The 20,665-nt window shown below is 38.8% G+C and overlaps 1 protein-coding gene and 1 non-coding gene across 2 annotated transcripts in view; both read right to left on the bottom strand.

Moving 5' to 3' along the window:
- NR6A1 (nuclear receptor subfamily 6 group A member 1) overlaps positions 1 to 20,665 on the bottom strand; it is a 358,349-nt gene that overhangs the window by 44,891 nt on the left and 292,793 nt on the right. The gene's annotated exons all lie outside the window — the stretch shown is intronic.
- On the bottom strand, positions 15,038 to 15,144 carry LOC122151605. Its single transcript, XR_006164226.1, has one exon. It is a non-coding gene; the product is annotated as a U6 spliceosomal RNA (small nuclear RNA).

Below are 20,665 nucleotides of genomic sequence, written 5' to 3'. Positions count from 1 at the left end.
TCTCTTGTAAGGTTGGTCTGGTTTTAACAAATTCCCTTAATTTCTCCTTATCTGGAAATGTCCTAATTTCACCATCATATTTGAGGACAATTTTGCTGGGTACATAATTCCTGGTTGGAAAATTTTCTCTTTCAGTGTTTTATACATACCATCCCATTGTCTTCTTGCCTGCATGGTTTCTGTCAAGAAATCCGAGCTTAGTCTTATTGGCTGCCCCTTGTAGGTAACTTTTTGTTTTTCCTGTGTGCTCTCATGATTCGTTCTTTGTCTTTGGTTTTGGTAAGTTGTTTGATGATGGTATGTCTGGGTGATTTTCTTTTGGGGTCTGTGGTGGTTATGTTTGTGTGTCAACTTGGCTGGGCCTTGTTGAGTGGTTGGCAGCTGGATGTAATATTCCCCATGATGAGACTGGTAATCAACTCAATGTTGGAATCTACTGCGAGCAGCTGAGTAGCTGCCTTTGGGTATGTGGTTGCTTCTCATATATAAGAAACAGCTTTGGGAATGGTCTCTTGCTTATGGCACACTTGGACCCTGCATGTAGTCGTGTTGCCATTCAGTGGCCTCCCATGCTCTGCCGACCTTGGGACTTTCAATGGACTTAAATTAATGGCCTGCCGTGTGGTTTGGTAACATCAGGACTGTGCCATTTTATTTGTCAACCGTGGGCTCCTCAGCCTCAGCAGCCAGCAGCTGTCTGAGCAAAGAAAAGCCTCTAGCTTCAGTGGGCTGGGAGCTGGAGGCAGAGCTGAAGCCCAAGGCTGAGGGGCTTTCACCTAGCTCCTAGAGCTTCATACTTTGAACTTGGACTTAAAGCCTCCAAATTGTAAGAATAAATTCCTGTTTGTTTAAGCCATCCCATTTGTGGTATATTCTTGTCAGAGTGGCATTAGGTAACCAGAACAGGATCTATCCTGTTTGGGGTTCGTTGGAATTCCTGAATGGCTATATTCTTATCTTTCATCATACCAGGAAAATTCTCTTCCAACAAGTCTTTGACAATTTTCTCTGTGGTTTTATTTGTCTCTTCCTGTTCTGGAATTTTGATGACAGGTAGGTTATTCCTTTTGATCGTATCCCACATGAAACTTAAGCTTTCTTCATTTTGTTTTGATCTTTTTTCTGGTTTATCCCTTTCCAAAGAAGTATTCAGGTATTTGCCTTCAATCTCACTAATTCTGTCTTCCATCGATTCAATTCTGCTCCTTTGCCCTTTTAATGTCTTATCTATTTCTGAAAATTTAGTATTAGTCTTCTGAATTTCTGTGGGTAGATTTTGTATCATTTCTAAGTTTTCATTTATGTTGTCATTTTGTTCTTATATTGTTGTTTGAAATTGTTCTAGGGTTTTCTCTGTGTTTTCCTTGATCTGTCTCTTAATTTGTTGAAGATACCTGAATATAATTCTTCTGAATTCCTTATCAGGGAATTTCAGTGTTGTGTCTTCCTCAGGGATGTGTTTTGGGTCTGTATCCTGGTCCCTTGTGTCTCCTGCTTTATCTTGCTTCTTTGTGTGGTCTGTGATGCTCTGTTGTTTCCAAGCATCATGATGTTTTTGTGTCTATATTTAATTGGTGATTGTATGTTGGAGTGACTTGCCACAATTATTAATTAATTAATAAATAATTAATAATCCATGTCTTTTCTTCTTGACAAACTGACTAATGAACCTAATGGTAGAATTTTACATTTGTCCTTGATCAATTTTATCTTTCTATAATAAATTCTATATGTCATTCTAGTCTATCAAAATCTTTGAGGATCCTGGCTTGCCACCCAGTATATTAATTATTTCTCTTACCTCCTTTTCTATAAGTATAGCAAGCCATGGTGTGTGAGAAGATATATGCAATACCTAAAACCTACCAAGAAGCCATATCCAAAATATATAAAACTCCAATATATCAATATGAAAAAGGTAACAACATTAGGTAAAAACATTAGGAGATGGTGAGTTTATGTTAATGGGGAAGGAACAACTCAGAAATGGAGGGTGAAAATGGTTGCACAATTTGAAGAAGGTAATAAGTATCACTGAATTGTATATGTAGAAACAGCTGAACTGGTGTATGTTTTGCTATGTATGTTCTCAACAACAACAAAATAAAATAATTTTTCAAAAAGGCAAGCCAGTAGAAAAATGGACAAGAGTCTTGAACAGGCATTTCACAAAGGAGGGTATCCAAATAATCAGTAAACTTACAAAAAAAGATGTTCAAACCTACTAATCAAAGGCATGCAAATTAAACTACAATGAAATACTATTACACATTTATTAGAATAGCTAAAATTTAAAGACTTTGAGTGATGACAATGATGTGGAATAACTAACTTTACTACACTGCTTACAAGATGTTTCATGGATGGTACAACTACTATGGAAAACATTATGTTGTTATCTATTAAAGTTGATGATATACCTATCTTATGAGCCATTCCCAGGTATATACAACAGAAATGCATGTATATGTGTATCAGGAGACATATCGGGGTGCTGTAAAAACCTCAAATTGAGAATAACCCAAATGAAATAGAAAAAACAATCCTCAACTATATATGGAATGACAAGAGGCCCAGAATAGCTAAAGCAATATTGAAGAGAAGAACAAAAAAAAGTAAGAGAACTCACACATCCTGATTTTAAAACATATTATACAGCTATATATTATAATTTTCACATATAATATATCCATACACATTTAGTGCTCACAGTGCTCAGAGGAAACAAACATACAGGGATTATGCAGTTTGTTAAAAACCACATAATGCACATTATTAGTATAAAAGTATAGTAATCAAAACAGACTGGTAGTGGTATAACAACAGACACATAAACCAATGGATTAGAATTGAGAGTTGTAATGCAGTGAATTATTTAATATGGCCCTTCTAGCCATAGTCTTTATAAGTTCCACCAAATGACTGGGTGGGGTTATGCAAATGAGGTGCTTGTGAACCACCAAAGAGATTGGATAGCTTGCTAATAATGCAAATAAGGGGCATGGTACCCTTGTCAAGGGGGACCATGCAAATAAGATGTATGGAACCCTAACAAGGGGACTGGTCAATTTTGCTATCCTGTAATATTTAAAATGAGCCATCCCAGAGGTGGATGAGGGGACTTGACTACCACCAAGGAAGAGCCAGGAGTAGAACACATCCTTTGGACCTGGGTTCCCTGTGCTGAGAATCTCCTAGACTCAGGATACACAGAGAGGGAGCTGTAACATTAGACAGCTAGTACCCAGAGTGATAGCAACAGGAGACAGCAGGAACCAGGAGAGTTGTATGAAATAGCTGTGGTGGTAGTGAAGAGTTATAACACTTGCCCAAGAAGGCCCCCAGCAGGAAACAATGCATTGATTAAGGGTAGGGTTTGCATAGATGATTAATGTAATTGCTGTCAATAAGTTGTACATCTGTAAAAAGTTGAATTGGCAGAAGTTGTGTGATAGATATACTTACAACAACAAAAGAGTAGCTGCTGAGAGTAAGTACAACTAAACACCTCATGGGATTTTGTTCCTTCATTTGTAGGTTTAGGGTCACAGTTTCACGGGATGTAACAATAAATTGGTACAGTGACATGTTTCGTCTAATTCCTAGTTTGTTTGTTTTTTTTTTTTACTTTTATGGTGATGAAAACATATACAAGACATTCACCAACATAACAGCTTCTACATTTAAAGCTCAGGGACACTGATGACATTTTACATGTTGTGCCACCATTACTGCTATCCTTTTCCAAAATATTCTACCATGATTAGCATAAATTAAATGCTCCCCAAACAAAAGCTTCCCCTTTTCGCTCCCTCCTACCCCTGATAACCACTAGTAATTTTTTTTTCCTATCTATAAACTTTCCCTCCCCTTCCTGATAACCAACAAAGTTTCCTCCTATCTATAAACTTTTCCTTGACTTTTACAACAATGGACTAATATAGTATTTGTCCTTTTGTGACTCACTTATTTCATTCAGCATTATATTCTCCAAGTTCATCCATGTTATGTGGTGTTTTGCAGATTCCACTTTTTTTTTTTCATTTTTATTGTGATTTGGGTGAAAGTTTACAGAGCAAATTCACTTTCCATACAGCAGCTCACACACACTGTCTCATGACATTGACTACAATTTCCCACAATGCAACAGCTCCCCTCCCACTTCCTCCCCATAGTTACCTCTTCCTTGTGTCTTTCCCTCCATGCACTCCTGCCTCCTGAGCTGTCTCTGTGTACGTACAGAGCCCGTCTATTATTCCATGATTGTTCTCTTCAAGGAGTGTATCTACCTAATGTAAATGTTCACCTCATATACCTGTCTTTTGTTTGGCTGAAAGCCACAGGAGCGGGTTCAAATCCAGACTTGAACAGCAGCTAGGAGCCACAGTCTCTAGTGGTTCCATCAGGCTCTATCAGACCAGCAAACCTGGTCTCTATCTCTTTATTTTAATAAATGACACTGAGTTTTGTTCCACAATGTTCTCCCACTCTATCCAGGATCTCCTACACAGATTCTCCTCCAAGTGGTTGACAATGGTAGCAGGCACCATCTAGTTCTTCTGGTCTCATAGTCGTATAGGCTGAGGATCATATGGTATACCAGTCACCTGGACTAATTGTTTACACATATCTTTGGTTTTCTTCACTCTTCTTTGCTCTGGACAAGGAGAGATGCGTCATTGCATCTAGATGGCCACTTGAAAGCTTTTAAGATCCTGGTTGCTACTCACCGAAGTAGGATGTGGAACAATGCTTTTGCGTAGTATCAGGGAGCTCTAGTAGCATAGTGCCTAAGGCACTTGACTGATAACCAGAAGGCTGGTGGTTCAAATCCATCAGCCACTCCTTGGAAGGAAGGTTGAGCAATCTACTCCTGTAGTGATACTGCCTTGGCAACCCAAGGAAGGGTAGCTAATGAGTCGAGTCCAACTCGACGGCACATAACAACAACAACATCAGATTATACATTATTCTTTAGGGTTGCAAAGTATTCCACTGTGTGTATGTAGTACCACAGTTTGTTTATCTATTCTTCAGTTGATAGGCACTTAGGCTGTTTCCATTTTTTTGCTATTGTGAATAGTGCTGTGATAAACATGGTTGTCTCCTAGGTTTTTTTTTTTTTTTTTTAAGTGCCTGGGGTCTGAAAAGCTTACAAGCAGCCATTCAGAACACAATAGGTCTGTAGTTTCCCTGAGCAACAGAAGAAGGAGGAGAATCAGGAATAAGAAGAAGGCAAGGCTAATTGCCTCTATGAATAACTGCCTCCTTTGTCATGAGACTAGAATTACTAGACAGTGCCCAGCTACCATTACTGAACATTTTGATCTAAGAGGCTACAGAAGAATCCTGATCCAAGGGGAAAATGCTGAACAGAATTTCAAACTTTCATGGACTCCAGACTTTCTGGACCCAATGAGGCTGGATGAACTCCTGAAACCACTGCCTTCAGATAATCTTTAAACCTTACACCAAAAATATCCCCTCAAGTTTTCCTAAAACCAAACAACAGTTTAGCTTAACTAGTCAACAATACCTGCCTTAAACATTGTGCTCATTTAAGATCCATCTATATGGGATCAAACTGACAATAGTAACTCGAAATATTAGATAGGAAACTTAGGGGGCAGTGAGTTTATATTAATAGGGGAGGAATAACTCAAAAAAGGAAAGTGAGAACGGTTGTACAACTCAAAGAATGTAATCAATGTCACTGAATTGTACATGTAGAAATTGTTGAATTGGTCTATGTTCTGTATATTCCCAACAAGAGCAAAAATAAAATCAACTGTATTAAAGAAAAAAATAACCCAAATGTCCATCAACATTACTATAGTTTATATGCATGCAACAGAATACTGTATAAAACAATAAAAACATATGTATGAACTACTGTAACAACACAGATGACTTGCACAAATAATGTTGGATGAAAAAAGCCACAAAGAAAATTTATATTAAGTTGAGAGAGAGAGAGAGAGAGAGAGGGAGGGAGAGAGAGAAAAGAGGCATATAGTGTGGAGAGTGTGAGGGTAGAGGGGTGGGAAGGACATATGACTCTCAAGTCCTGGCAATGTTCTATTTCTTGATCCGAGTGGTGCTTTCTTTATAACAGTTCATTAAGCTGTACATTTGTATCTTATATAGTTTCTCCAAGTGTTATATTTCACAATAAAAAAGACTGAAAACAAGATAGCAGGGCACTTCAGGAAAGAGAAACAATACTAGCAATGGGAAAAACAAATGCAAGATGTGTTTGCAGGAACTGCAAAAGATATTAGAGTTATGTAGAGAAATCTTATGCAGGGGTAGGGGAGACTAGAAAACTAATGTAGAATAACCAAATGAAACCAAACTCACTGCCATTGAGTCGCTTCCAACCCATAGCGACCCCCCTTTGGGTTCCTGAGGAAGTAGACTGCACAGTCTTCTTCCGCAGAGTGGATGGTGGGTTTGAACTTCTAACCTTCTGGTTAGCATTCAAATGCTTTAGGCACTATGCCATGCCACCAGAGCTCCTTAATATATAATAGATTGTAATATATTTTATCCTCCTGATTAAACACTACTGAGATTTCTGAATAGAGATATGTCTGGAACAAAGCAGTGTTTTAGAAATACAATGATCTCCAAGGTACAACAGAGAGGAATGATGGTCAGTATGAGCATTTAGGTATACAGGAATGGTAAAGAATGGGTGAATGGAGGTGAAAAGAAAGCTTAGGGAACCTAAAGAAGGCTTGCTGACTGACTGGGCTATATGGGCAGGATGAGAGAAGAAAGGGATAAGAAAGAGTCAAAAGATGAATTTGAGGTTCTAAATTTAGGTTGCTGTCAGAAATATGGTATCACAAACAAAAGAGGAAAGCAAAAGCTGAGAGATGGGCAAAATCAGTGCCTGTAGTTCATGGGAATACTAGGTGAGTCAAGCAGAAATATTCTAAAGGCATTTATTTAGAGGACAATAGTTAGGCCAGAATTAAGGATTTGAGAGTCATCAACACATGGAAGAGCTGAAGCTATGGCAACAGATTAGAACTTCAAGCAGGAAAGGGATGTTTTGTAAGCAGCAAGAGGACAAAACGTAGACACAGACAAGGGAAATTAGGGAAAGAACGTGAGATATGACATGGTCAAAGAAGAAAGAGGAATATAAATCCGTGATTACCAGAAAGATAAGGGACAAGAAGATTTTACAGAGAAGACAGCACTGTCAAATGTAAAACAACTCAAAAAGTGTGAGTAATAAGAAAAGGCTCAAAGGTCACTGTTGAGAACAGTTTCAGTGAAGCTGTTAGGATAAAAATCATAATGAGTGAAGAACAGATGAGTGGTAAAGAAATAAACTGAATAGTTATAGACCATGTTCAATTCATAAGTGATGGAGAAACGTCATTTTGTAGGAAAATGTAACAGATTCATACATGTTACCTTTTTAACCAGGGAAGATCCACATACATTTTAAAAATATAAATATAGGTACAAAGACTTTTAGGAGAATGAAAAGCAATCCAGACGTATCTTCAAAATAAATATTTTAAATTAAAAAAAATTAAACATTTAAATTATTCTTATGTATTTTACTTTCATTAAGAAAAAAGTAAAGTGACTCGTCCAGGGCTGAAAAATAAAGTGATTTGCCCAAAGTCACAAGCAAGGGCTTGATGAAGCTGAATTTCAACCTTACTGCTTTTCCAAAGGCAGAGTTCCCACTGTACCAAACTACCTCCTAAGTGAGTAGTGTGCAAGAAGAAAAAGATGGTAAATATCAAGATAACCATCTTTATTTTATAAATATGTTGTTATTTTTTAAATTGTGATTTGGATGAAAGTTTACAAATTCATTTTCCATACAGCAGTTCACATACATGTTGTCTCATGACATTGACTACAATTTACCCCAATGCAACAGCTCCCCTCCCACTTCCTCTCGATAGTTACCTCTTCCCTGTGTCTATCCCTCCATGCACTCCTGCCCCGAGCAGTCTCCTGTCTCCCTGTGCATAAAAAGCCCTTCCTTCTCCCATGATTGTTCTCTCCAAGGATTACGTACCTCAGGTACATGCTTAACTCATACACCTGTCTTTTGTTTGGCTGGAAGCCACAGATGTGGGTTCAGTTCCAGACCTGAAGGGTAGCTAGGGGCTATAGTCTCAGTGGTTCCACCATATCGTTCTCTCTCTCTATCCAGGATCTCCTACATAGATCTCCCTCCGAGTGGTTCACTGTGGTAGTTGGGCACCATCTAGTTCTTCTGGTCTCACAGTCATATAGACTGTGGATCACATGGTGTACCAGTCACAGGACTAATTGTTTCCATGAATCTTTGGTTTTCTTCATTCTTCTTTGCTCTGGACGAGGAGAGACCCGTCGTTGCATCTAGATGGCTGTTTGCAAGCTTTTAAGATCTCAGCCACTACTTGCCAAAGGAGGAGTTGGAACAATGTTTTGTGTACCATGTTATGCCAATTGAGCTTGATGTCCCCTATGACTATGGTCCCGAGCCCACAGGTTCAACTACTAGCTCTCTCTGGGTAGCTGGCTGTGACCAAGAAATGACTACAACCTTGTTCCTTGTCAGCTCTACTATACACTTGGGAATTCTTATAGAACCTACCAATACACTTGTAGAACCACTGTCTGCCAACCCTATACATGGTCTTGGGCATACTCCCCCTTACATACCTAGTAGTTCAGTCTGTCCACCCATCTATCCACCCATATACCCATGTTTGCCTTCACTGACAATGCAGTACTGTATGTGCAAAAGGGTTCATCTTTGTTGTCTGCATCTTTTATTATATTTTTTAACCAAAGAAACAACATCAGTTACAATGACAAAATATGTGAAACAAAGAATAAAAATGGGATGTATTCTAACCATTCTTCATATCAGAAAACAATTCTACTTCAGTAATTTGGTTAAATACAGGCCAAAGCCTGTTACAAAAAATCCTCCTACTATTCCAATACCGCCATTCAACAATCTGCTTTTACAAAAATACTTCTCTCATCCCAAGAAGGGCATTTTATTAATTTCAAGGGCTGAAGTTACACAAAATTATATTTTAGAAAATGGATTTTTATCAAAACCTGCTCTTCAGAGTGTGATGAAGGCCAGATTCAGGAAATGGAGAGTACAGCTGTTCACTTAACCAAAATTATACTGAAAACTAACACAATCTGGATCTTTCATGAGTAAACAAAACCAAACCCATTGCCATCGAGTCAATTCAAACTCCTCACAGTGATCCTGTATGACAGAGAAGAACGGCCCTCTCAGATTTCCAAGGCTGTAAATCTTCAGGGAAGCAGACTACCTCATCTTTCTCCTATGCAGCAGCTGGTGGGTTCGAACCACCAACCTTTTGGTTAGTGGCCAAATGCTTTAATCACTCCACCAGAGCTTCTTTTGTCTCATTAAAGGGTATTTAAACCAATGGGAATCTGTTTCACCTGGATTACTGGTTCCAACTCCCTTATAGGTTGCATATTCTATGAACTGCTTCCACTTAGTTTCATAGGTTGCCACTACTAAATGAAAGCCTCAGATCATGGTGAGGTGAAACTGAAATCTGGAACAGGTACCCTCAAGATTTAATGTGCAAAAACAATTTAAGAAGAAATAAGTAAAACTCATAGTTTTTTCTTTTTTTTTTTTAAATCCATCCTCCTCCAATGCACATACCACTATAAAAATATATTTTTAGAGACCACAAACAGTTTCTTGAAGGTCATTTCTGAAAAATGATATTAGTTGAATGGAAACAAGTAAGTAATTCAGAAGACTGGTATGAATTCAATGTTTGGGAGCTATTTTTCCTGGTCACTGAATAAAAGATAAATGGAAAAAAGATAAAGAAAATGTTAGCAATACCATTAACTGCTTTGGCATAGAAACAAAAATGAAATGGTTCACAAATCATAACTACCTGAAGCCACAGGAAATGAATCCAGGAAAAAGGCTACCCTTATCATTCAATATCCCAAAAGAAAGTGGGGGCAAGAGAATAAAAATCCAGACCTCAATTTCTAGTTCCTCTCTTTCTCTTTTTTTAATTGTTGTAAAATGTGTATACCCTTTAATATATGTTATATATATTTATTTTACAATAAAATATATTTTATAATAAACTACATATATATGTATGTATATATGTTGCAAATTCAACATTTTTCAGGTATACAATTTAGTGATACCAATTATATTAACTATGTTATGCAATCATGTAACCACCATCCGTAATTGTCAAATTTCCATCATTTTTCCTGTCTCTTACATGCAGTGATCCTTGAATTAGGAATCAGGTTTCTATTTGTGACAAAAATAATCTTCACATTACTGCAAATGTATATTGTGCAGTTGGAGAAAAGAACTTGAAAATTTGTGATTTGTCCTATTTGGACTATTCATAGGAAAATTTAAGGATTTCTTGTTCACTCAGAAAAAAGAGTGAGTCTGAGAAGTCTTCTCTGTGGAAAAAATGAATTTACAGATTTTTCATTAATAAATGCGCTAGACACATGCACTATAATTCTAAACAAATAAGTACTTTTGAATATGGAAATATAAACTAGACAGTAATTCAATATTTAATAATTATCACTTCTTGCTAAGAATCATCTCTTGATATTTATTCATTGAGTAAATACTTGAGGGCTCCTCTGTGCAAAATAACTCACAGTGCTGGGGTAGACAAATATCAATCACACAATGTCAATAAATAGCAGTCAACACGAAAAGAAAATGGGGCAGATGGGGAAACAAAAGGAAAGATTATCTAGATGAGGCATCATCTGAACTGGGTCTTAGGGTAGAAGTATGTCAAAGAGAATTTCAGGCCAGCATAGACAAAGGCAAAGAGGTTTGCTGGCTGTGGGCATTTAAATGTGTTTTCGGAGTGTGTTATCTGAGGAAATGAACATGCAACTGGGGAATTAGACTGACTTGGGAGTCTTCTTTAGGGAAGCTAAAGCATAGGTGAGATTGCCAGAGGACAGTGTGTAGTGAGAGCAGAATCTGTAGTACATATCATTTGGGTTGTTTGCCCAGCTCACACCAACCCTTTCTTCTTTGTTTTTCCAGCAAAATAATTTTATTTCCTAACACAGCATACACATATACATTCAGTATGTGCTTATTTTCTTGCACATCTCTTCATAAATGACTACCAAATTTTCCAAATTACAACAACTGTTTTGATACATTAAGCATGTATTAAGGTATCATAGCTGAGAAATGAAAAATGCCTTTAGATGGACAACATTCTCAAAGTATGTGATTTGGCAAAGCAGAACTCACTTTAGATTGGTTCTATAAACTTAAAGCTTTGAAAAGCTACAAAATTTTTTTAAAAATGCATTCTATTGAAGTGTAATTTATGTACAGTGAAATACACAAAACTAAAGTGACATAGGTCGATGCCTTTCTTTTTTGTAGTATTCCTTCCCCTCCCCTCCCACCCCTGGCAACCAACAAAGAAAGTTTCCTTCCACATAAAAACCTTTCCTTGACCCTCCACAACAACCAACCTATACTTTATTTGTCTTTCTGTGACTGACTTATTTCATTCAGCACAATGTCCTCCAAGTCCATCCATGCCATGCAGCACTTTGCAGACTCCACATCACTCCTCAGTGCTGCATTAGCAATCCGTTGTATTTAAGCAGCACCACAGCTTGGTCATCTACTCCTATGTTGATGGGCACATAGGCTGCCTCCATCCCCTTGCCACTGCAAACAGTGCTGCGATGAACATGGGAGTGCATATATCTGTTCCTGTCCTGGCTCTCACCTCTTTAGGATATATGTATCTAGTAACAGGATTGCTGGGTCAAATGGTATCTCCAATTCCAGCTTTCTAAGGAATTGCCATATTGCTTTCCAAAGTGGTTGTATCACTTCACAATCCCACCAGCAGTGTAAGAGAGTCCCAATCCCTCCATATCTCCATTAGCATTTCTTATTTTCTGTCTCATTGAACCTTGCCATCAGTGCTGGGGTGAGATGGTATCTCATTTGTTGTTTTGATTTGCATCTCTCTGATGGCCAATGATCTTGAGCATCTTTTCATGTATTTGCTAGCCGCCTGAATATCTTCCTTGGCGAGGTGTCTATTCATGTCTTCTGCCCATTTTTCAATTGGATTGTTAATCCCTTTACTGTTGAGGTGTTGGAGTTTTCTATAAATCTTAGAGTTAAGTCCCCTGCCAGATATGTAGTTATCGACAAGTATGTATCTGTTGCTGTCATTTTGTTATGTGCTTTCCTGTGGTGTTGATTTCTTTGTTCCATATAATTTTCTATCCTAAGCTCGTTTTGTTTATGAATCATGTTATCACTTACTTCGTTGCTCTTGTTTTAGTATTTGCTAAATATTTGTGGTGGTCTTCCATTTTATTTTGATGTGAAGGTGTATCATTTTTCTTTGAAGTTACCCTGTGATTTATAATTTTCTTCCCAAGTTTAGAACAGTCCATTCCATCTTGTAGTTGTCTTGACTTCCCTACCATTTAGAAGTTCTGTAATGACACAATTTTTTCCCTCTTTTTGGTTTGTAGTTGTCCTCATTCATCAATTGATGTCTCTGGTTCCCTGTTGACAATCTTGTAGGCTTATTTACTTTAGATACTTCCATAACTGGGTTGGTTTCTGGGTTATATCATCATGTGTGTTAATGGTCAGTTATTGTTTGTTCTTGTTGCTTCTCTGTCCAAAGGACTCCTTTTAGCATCTCTTGTAAGGCTGGTCTGGTTTCAACAAATTCTCTTAATTTCTGCTTATCTGGAAATGTCCTAATTTCACCATCATATTTTGGGGACAATTTTGCTGGGTACATAATTCTTGGTTGGAAATTTTTTTTCTTTCAGGGTTTTACATATACCATCTCATTGTCTTCTCGCCTGCACGGTTTCTGCCAAGAAATCAGAGCTTAGCCTTATTGGCTGCCCCTTGTAGGTAACTTTTTGTTTTCCTGTGCTGCTTTCAGGATTCTTTCTGTCTTTGGTTTTGGTTAGTTTTGTGATGATATGTCTTGGTGATTTTCTTTTGGGGTTTATCTTGTTTGGGGTTTGTTGGACTTCTTGAATGGATATATTCTCATCTTGCATCATGCCAGGAAAATTCTCTTCCAACAAATCTTTGACAATTTTTTCTGTGGTTTAATTGGCCTCTTCCTGTTCTAGAATTCCAATTACACATAAGTTATTCCTTTTGATGGTATCCCACATGAACCTTAGGCTTTCTTCATTTTGTTTTGTTCTTTTTTCTGATTGATCCCTTTCCAAAGAAGTATTGACGTATTTGCCTTCAATCTAATTCTGTCTTCCTTTGATTCAGTTCTACTTCTTTGCCTGTTCAATGTGTTATCTATTTCCAAAAATTTAGTATGAATCTTATGGATTTCTATCTGTAGATTCTGTATTATTTCTAATTTTTCATTTATTTTGTCATTTTGTTCTTGTACTGTCTTTCAAAATTGTTCTAGGGTTTTCTCTGTGTTTCCCTCCACTTTGTCAGTGTTTTCCTTGATCTGTCTCTCAATTCACTGAAGGTACCTAAATGTAATACTTCCTCAGGGATGAGTTTTGGGTCTGTATCCTGGTCCCTTGTTTCTCCTGCTTTATCTTGCTTCTTTGTGTGCATTGTGATGCTCTGTTGTCTCCAAGGCATTGTGATGTTTTCGTGTTTATATTTAATTGGTGATTGTATGTTGGAGTCACTTGTCCACGATTTTTGTTTTCTTTATGTATTTTTGTTTTCTTTACGTAAGCAGGGTTCTGTGCTGTGCTCCTTTATTCGTTCATTGGCAGCACTTATACATTCCTTTCCTATCGTCAGCCTTCCTTATGTCCCTGCCATCCTTGGCAAAGACAGTCTATTTTTAAGTCCCCAGAATCTGAATAAGAATGTTGTTGTTGTTGTTATGTGCTGTCGAGTCGGACTCGACTCATAGCGACCTCTCCTTGGTAATCTGAGGCGGTATCACTACGGAAGTAGACTGCCCAACCTTCCTTCTGAGGAGTGGATGGTGGGTTTGAACTGCCAGCTTTCTGGTTAGCAGTCAAGTGCCTTAGGCACTATGCTACCAGAGCTGCTGTGACTTTAAAATCCAAAATGGCTTCTACCTGTAAACATTCAAAATGGCTGCTCCCTCAGTCACTCTGGATATCCAAAATGGCCACCACTTTAAAACATTCAAAATGGTTGTGCTCTTGGTCACTTTAAATATCCAAAGTGGCGGCTGCTTGTTAACAATCAAAATGATTGCGCCCTCTGGACAGCCAAAAGGCCACAACTCAGGTTGTCTCCCTCCTTGCTGCTTCCCTTCCTAGTCATAGGCCACTGGCAAAATTGTCCCTGCAGCCCTTGGTGACCAGGGCTGATCTTTAATTCAATTTTCAGGTCCTAATACCACTTGGAAATATTTAGGCTGTTGGTCCCGTCAGAGTACCTGACAGGCCATTGCTCTGACCATCTCCGTACTCACTGTTTTTTTTCAGGTTTTTCCACTGTTGTTGCTGTTGTTATGTGCCATTGAGTTGGACCCGACTCATAGCGACCACTTCCTTGGGTTGCCGAGGCAGTATCACTACAGAAGTAGAGTGCCCAACCTTCCTTCCGAGGAGTGGCTGGTGGGTTTGAACTGCCAGCCTTCTGGTTAGCAGTCAAGTGCCTTAGGCACTATGCTACCAGAGCTAGTTGGCACCTAATCCACTTCTATACACTTCCTTCCAAAGCTCAAAGCTCCTGGATTATCTTCTGTATCTCTGTCAATTGATTTCTCTTTTCTTTGTTGAAGAGGGTCTGTGTACCTTGACTGCCTATTCCTCCATCTTACCGGAAGTCAAAAAGCTACTACATTTGCAGCTAATACTTCCAGATGAAAAGTATGCAGCAATATCAGCTTGTATTCCAGAGAAATTTCATTAGTTTTTCTGGTAATGGAACCATTTATCCACATCTGCTGCTATGGTGCAGGAAGATTTGCAAGGTAGTGGTAAAGCATCCACAATGGCTTTGGCAGCATTGGGATCCAAAAATATGGAACACTTCATGAATTTGTGTGTCATTCTTTCACAGGGGCCATGCTAATCTTCTCTGCATCGTTCCAATTTTAGTGTGTGTGCTGCCAAAGCAAGCACCCTTTCTTATTTAAGAACAGCCACTGTCCCACCTCCAAGGCACTAGACAAGTTGACCAGATCATGTACAGTTACTACCCACTGCTAACTGGACTGGAAAAAGACAGTAGGCCAATGTGGTTCAATGAAATTCCCTATTCCCAAGATTTTGTAGTGGGGATTAAAGGACTGCTAGCCTCTGATGACACTGAACCTTTGAATGTGAATAATGGGACAGCCTTGTTCCAGAAAAAAAAGAGGATGCTTGTCTATGGGAGGGAAATCAAGGAAACAGAAAGCTGTATAAAATAGGGGGAGTCAATAGTGATGAGAAACACAATCTATGGACTGGGAATAGTCTCAAGGGAAAATGATAGGTTGGGCCAGGATATCACTTTTCATGCAAACTTTAAGCAATGCCAAAACGTTCAGTTATCAAGATAATCACTATTTTAATGCATTTTTTTTAAACTTAAAATTAATGCAAGAAAACTCATGATGAATAAAATCTCAAATTTTAAGATACAGATCATGTGGTAGTTAAGTTCGTGTGTCAATTTGGCTGGGCCTGGTGGAGTGGCTGGGCAACTGGATGTAGCATTCCTCATGATGAGACTGGTAATCAACTCCATGGTGGAATCTACTGTGAGCAGCTGAGTAGCTGCCTTAGGGATATGGTCTGCTTCCTGTATATAAGGAGAAGCCTTGGAGAATGGTCTCTACCTTACAGCATGTTTGAACCCTGTGTGTAGCCGTGTCGTTGTTAGCAGCCAGCCATGCTCTGCTGACCTTGGGACTTTCAGTGGACTTGAATTAATGGTCTGCCGTGTGGTTTGGTAACATCAGGATTGTGCCTTTTTACTTGTCAACCTTGGGCTTGTGAGTCTCAGCAGCCAGCAGCTGAGTAAAGAAAAGCCTCTAGCTTCAGTGGGCCAGGAGCAGAAGGTGAGCCCAAAGTTGAGGGGCTTTCACCCAGCCCCTAGGGTCTGGCACTTGGAGCTTAGACTTCTAGCCTCCAAACTGTCAGAGAATAAACTCCTGTTTGTTCAGCCATCCCATTGGTGGTATATCCTTGTCAGAGCAGCACTAGGTAACAGGAACAGATCAGCATTACTATATTTTTCCTTTTGCCTCAGCCTCAAGTAATAGTTGGCATGGCACTAATACTGATTATCACTGATCATCATCTAGAATCATCTGAAGGCAATTTCAGAAATACAGAGGGAAACAGTTATATTTCAAGAGGTCAAGAGAAGGGTAGAAACAATTGCTGGAGACTTTTTTCAAAATGTTTGGTTGGTAAAGGAACTTCCATTTTGTAATTGTAGAAACTGAAACTCACGGTGAAGTGATTTACCCAAGGTTATACAGACTGTAAATACAGGAAATAACTGAGAATTAAACTGAAGTTTCCTGCCTCACAGTGGATTCAGCTTAGAAAAGGAGATCTGTGCTATGTTCACATAGGCCAGCGAAAGAAATATTAGCAAATTAACTGGATGATAGCAATACTTCTACAATGAGGCATTTCCATAAGCAAAACAGGCAGTCAATTTTTCAGGAATCCCACAGACAAGGTGATGAGGATACAGCCAAACTGGAGATCCTAAAAGCTGTGAGAAGAGCAATATGGACGTGACATGATGATGTGCTTCTCCAGGGCCTGAGGAACACCAGAAATCCCTGAACCTGGGCTTTGGAAACTATGAAAAGATGATAAATGACTGTTTTCCCAAGGAATGAGCATCCAAAGTACCAAAGGGAGATCTGAAGGATACTGAGTATAGTTTTGGCACAAGGAAAATTGACTCATTTTGATTTAATGATCTTTGCAATTTACCTGTTCTGCAGAGTTTGTGATTCAAGGTTAAATTAAGCTAAAACTTTTACAATAAAAAACAGCTGCCAACTTATAAGGTCTTAACAGGGACAAAGGAAAGGAGAAAAGATAGAAGGCTCACAAAATCTAATCTTTGGAAGAAAAATTATCTCTGAATCCTCAACCAGCAGGTAATAGAAATAGAAACTCATATGTGAAAATGGTAAATAAACAACGTAGGAAGCCCTCTGCTCTTTTGTCTGAAAGATTCTGTGAAGGCTGTAATTTCTCCTATGTGGGTTAAATTTTAGTGCTTAAAGGGGCATCAAGAGGTCATCTACTCAGCCTGAGGAATGAATGCTGCATACTTTCATAAATGAGCTACCCATTACCTCACCACTACAGAACAGCTTTGAACAGAACAACTTTGACCATTATTAAGTTCTTCCTTATTGCGATTTGAAGTCTTTCACTCTCTAGTTTTCTATCCACTAGATCTAAATCCATTCTCTGGGGGCCCACTGGACAGCCTTCATAGATGAAGACAGCAACTACAGCCCCCTAAGCTTTCTCTTACATGCAAGAAATATTTATTAAGTAAGTCAACATTTCCAGCTCCATTTAAGAGTGCTTTCCTGAGAACTATCTTCATTACCTTCCTCACATTCTTGTGCCAGAATTCTTTTTAAATATAGCACCTACATTATTTATAAAAGTGAAAAGTTGGCAACTTAAAATATTAATCAGTAAGAGATTAATAAAACTAACATAGAATACACAGTGGAATACGCAATCATTTTAAAAGGTTAAGACACATCTCCAGGTACTGTCAGAGAAAGATACCCCAAGGAAAATGGGGGGTGGAAGACTACAGAATACAATGACTGGTGTGGTTTTATAAAATCATTTCTACTTATAAAAACTATACACACACACACACACATATATATATGAGCTGAACATTTACAGTAGGTAGATACACTCTTTAGAGAGAAATAAATCATAGGAGAATAGAAGGGCAGTGTATACAAAGGGAGACAGCTCGGCAGGCAGGAGTGCATGGGAGAAATGATACAGGGAAGAAGTAACTATGGGGAGGAAGTGGGAAGAGAGCTGTTACACTGTGGGAAATTGCAGTCAATGTCATAAGACAAAATGTGTATAAACTGCTGTATGGAAAATGAATTTGCTCTGTGACCTCACCCAAATCACACATAAAAAGAAACTTGTGGTGTAGTAAGTTACTTAGTGTGGCTTTTCTACCCATAAGTCTTTGTAAACTCCAAGGTGGGATTTTTTATGAGCAACTGAGGAGCTCCCGATTGCTGAAGTTGTCCACCTGGAGTATTTCTGTTGGGCTTGGCACAAAACAATGTTCTGGGAGGTGCCCACTCTCTCTCAGGTGCTTAGAGTTCTGATGCTATGATTGGCTAGTTTGACTACCCTGCTGGGCTCAAAAGGAGGCCTCCTGGAGGCAGAACTCTCTCTGACTGCTGGTTGAGGAAGACGTGCTGCTGAAAGAGACACGCACCCCAGAAAGAGACATGTGCTGCTGGGAAAGAGGCGCAAGAGACACGCATCGCTGAGTGAGACACCGAGGGACCAGCACTGCTGGGAAAGAGACTGTGAGAGACTGCTGGCTGAGGGACGGTGGGCTGGGAGAGACTGAGCATTTTTCCTAAATCTGAATTGTGGCCTGTGGTGCTTCCCTAATAAACCCCATAATCTGTGAGCTCTGTGTGGCCACTGCAGTGAATTATCAACCCCAGGAGAGAGGTGGTGGGTGCTTTGGGAGGAATGGTTGGTGAAAGGGCTGGAGGGAGGCAGCATGTCTGGCCTTGTAGGAAGAGGCTTTGGGTTACTGCTGGTAATCCTGTCTTCCTCTTGTAGGGTTAGAGGAGGTCGGAACATGTGGCCTCCTCCCGTTTTTGTAAAACTATATAGACATACACATATATATGTATATATATGTATGCATATATGTATGTTTTGGTATATACATGGATAAAAGTTTGGAAGCATATTCATTAAACATTACTAGTGATGATTGGGGGGATAGAGAAGGCAGGTAGGGACACAGATAATAGACAAGACATTTTCATACCCTATTGTCTCTTTAGCATACATATATACTACTTTTGTGTTTTAAAAAAAAAAGACAAGTAAGAAAAAAGATCAGTATGTAAACATGTACTGATATTGGAATATGTCTTTATATTGCTGAGTAATAAAAGCAGGTATTAAGTTTTCCCTCCTCTTCACCTGGAATATAATTTCCATGAGGACAGGGACTATGTCCCTGTGTGTTCTTGTATCCTTAGATCTACCAAAATAGCTGCATGGTAAATAACTGTTTAATGGGTAGGAGATGAATAGATGGATGAATGAGTAGTGGGTAGGTGGCCGGATGGATGGTACTCATGATTTGTCATACCATGAAGCTGACTTCAGTGTTTTACACTAATGGTCAGATGCCAAATTTGTTAGATACCATTATGCTCAGAGGCAGGAGGAAGCAGAAAAAAACAAAAGATAAAAAGCAAGAACGTACTCCTAATTCTAATACTACTAAAGGGCTCTTAGAAGAGTTATATTTAGTTTTTCTATCTAATGCTTCAATTTAATTTTATTTTTAAAAAAGTAACTTTTTATATCGGCTTGACTATCTCGAGTGATGATGAAGAGCTTACTTTCTTATTCTAAATCTTACTCCCTGTAATAAAAACATACTTGTCTTAATTCAACCTGTGAATATTGTCCAGTTTGCACAAGCCTGCTAATCCCAATAACCGACTCATATATTATATGGTTTTCAGTCTCTTCATTCACTGGCCATCTGTCTTTCTTCTGGTTATGCTCCTGCTTGGAAGGACCATATGAATTATGCTCAGAATCCAGTGTGGCTTGAAGAGTATAGAACAGAGAGATTATCTAAATTCTTTTAGAGAGTATGTTTTTAACAGATACAAACTGGGTTTACAACCTTTAGACACCCATACTGTATTTGTGAAAATATATCTCATACAACTGTATAAAAGATAATGGATTAAATCATTCCTGAGCACACAGTAATTCAAACCTCTTAGTCTTTTTTCATGTTCTGCTTCTAACTTATCTAATTCACATCTTATAATGGTAAACTGGGCCTTGGCTCAAAACACAAGACTTTGATTACTGCCTTGTCTGAGTCACCTTGACGCTCCTGCCTATTGAGATCATATGAGCTTCCCTTCTAGCTTTGGGCCATAACCAGAAACCTACAACCAACACTCCATGTTTGTATTCCCAGTCTTTATAGACAAGATTAAGTTAGGCCTATGATGTCAGGGCACAGCCAGTTTGTTGTACTGTGGTAGCCTGTTGTTGCTGTGATGCTGGAAGCTATATGTCACTGGTGTTGTAAATACCAGCAGTGCTGCCAATGGTGGACAGATTTCAGTGGAGCTTCTAGACTAAGACAGACTAGGAAGAAGGGCATAGCCAGGTCCACTTCCAGAAAGAAAGAAAAAAAAAGGCCACTGAAAACCTTATGGATAGCAGGGAAACACTGTCTAATACAGTGCTAGAAAATGAGCCTCTCACATTGGAAGGCACTCAAAATATGACTGAAGAAGAGTGACCTTCTCAAAGTAAAAAACCAAAACCAAACTCACTGCCATCGAGTTGATTTGACTCATAGTGACCCCTCCTTGGGTCTAGAGTCTACCTTAATGATATGGATGGA

The sequence above is a fragment of the Orycteropus afer genome, unplaced genomic scaffold (assembly GCF_000298275.1).
Source record: "Orycteropus afer afer isolate SDZICR_OR568_19922 unplaced genomic scaffold, OryAfe1.0 scaffold00611, whole genome shotgun sequence".
Classification (NCBI taxonomy): domain Eukaryota; kingdom Metazoa; phylum Chordata; class Mammalia; order Tubulidentata; family Orycteropodidae; genus Orycteropus; species Orycteropus afer.
The sequence above is the reverse complement of the archived record's forward strand: the minus strand, read 5'-3'. Positions and strand labels throughout refer to the sequence as shown.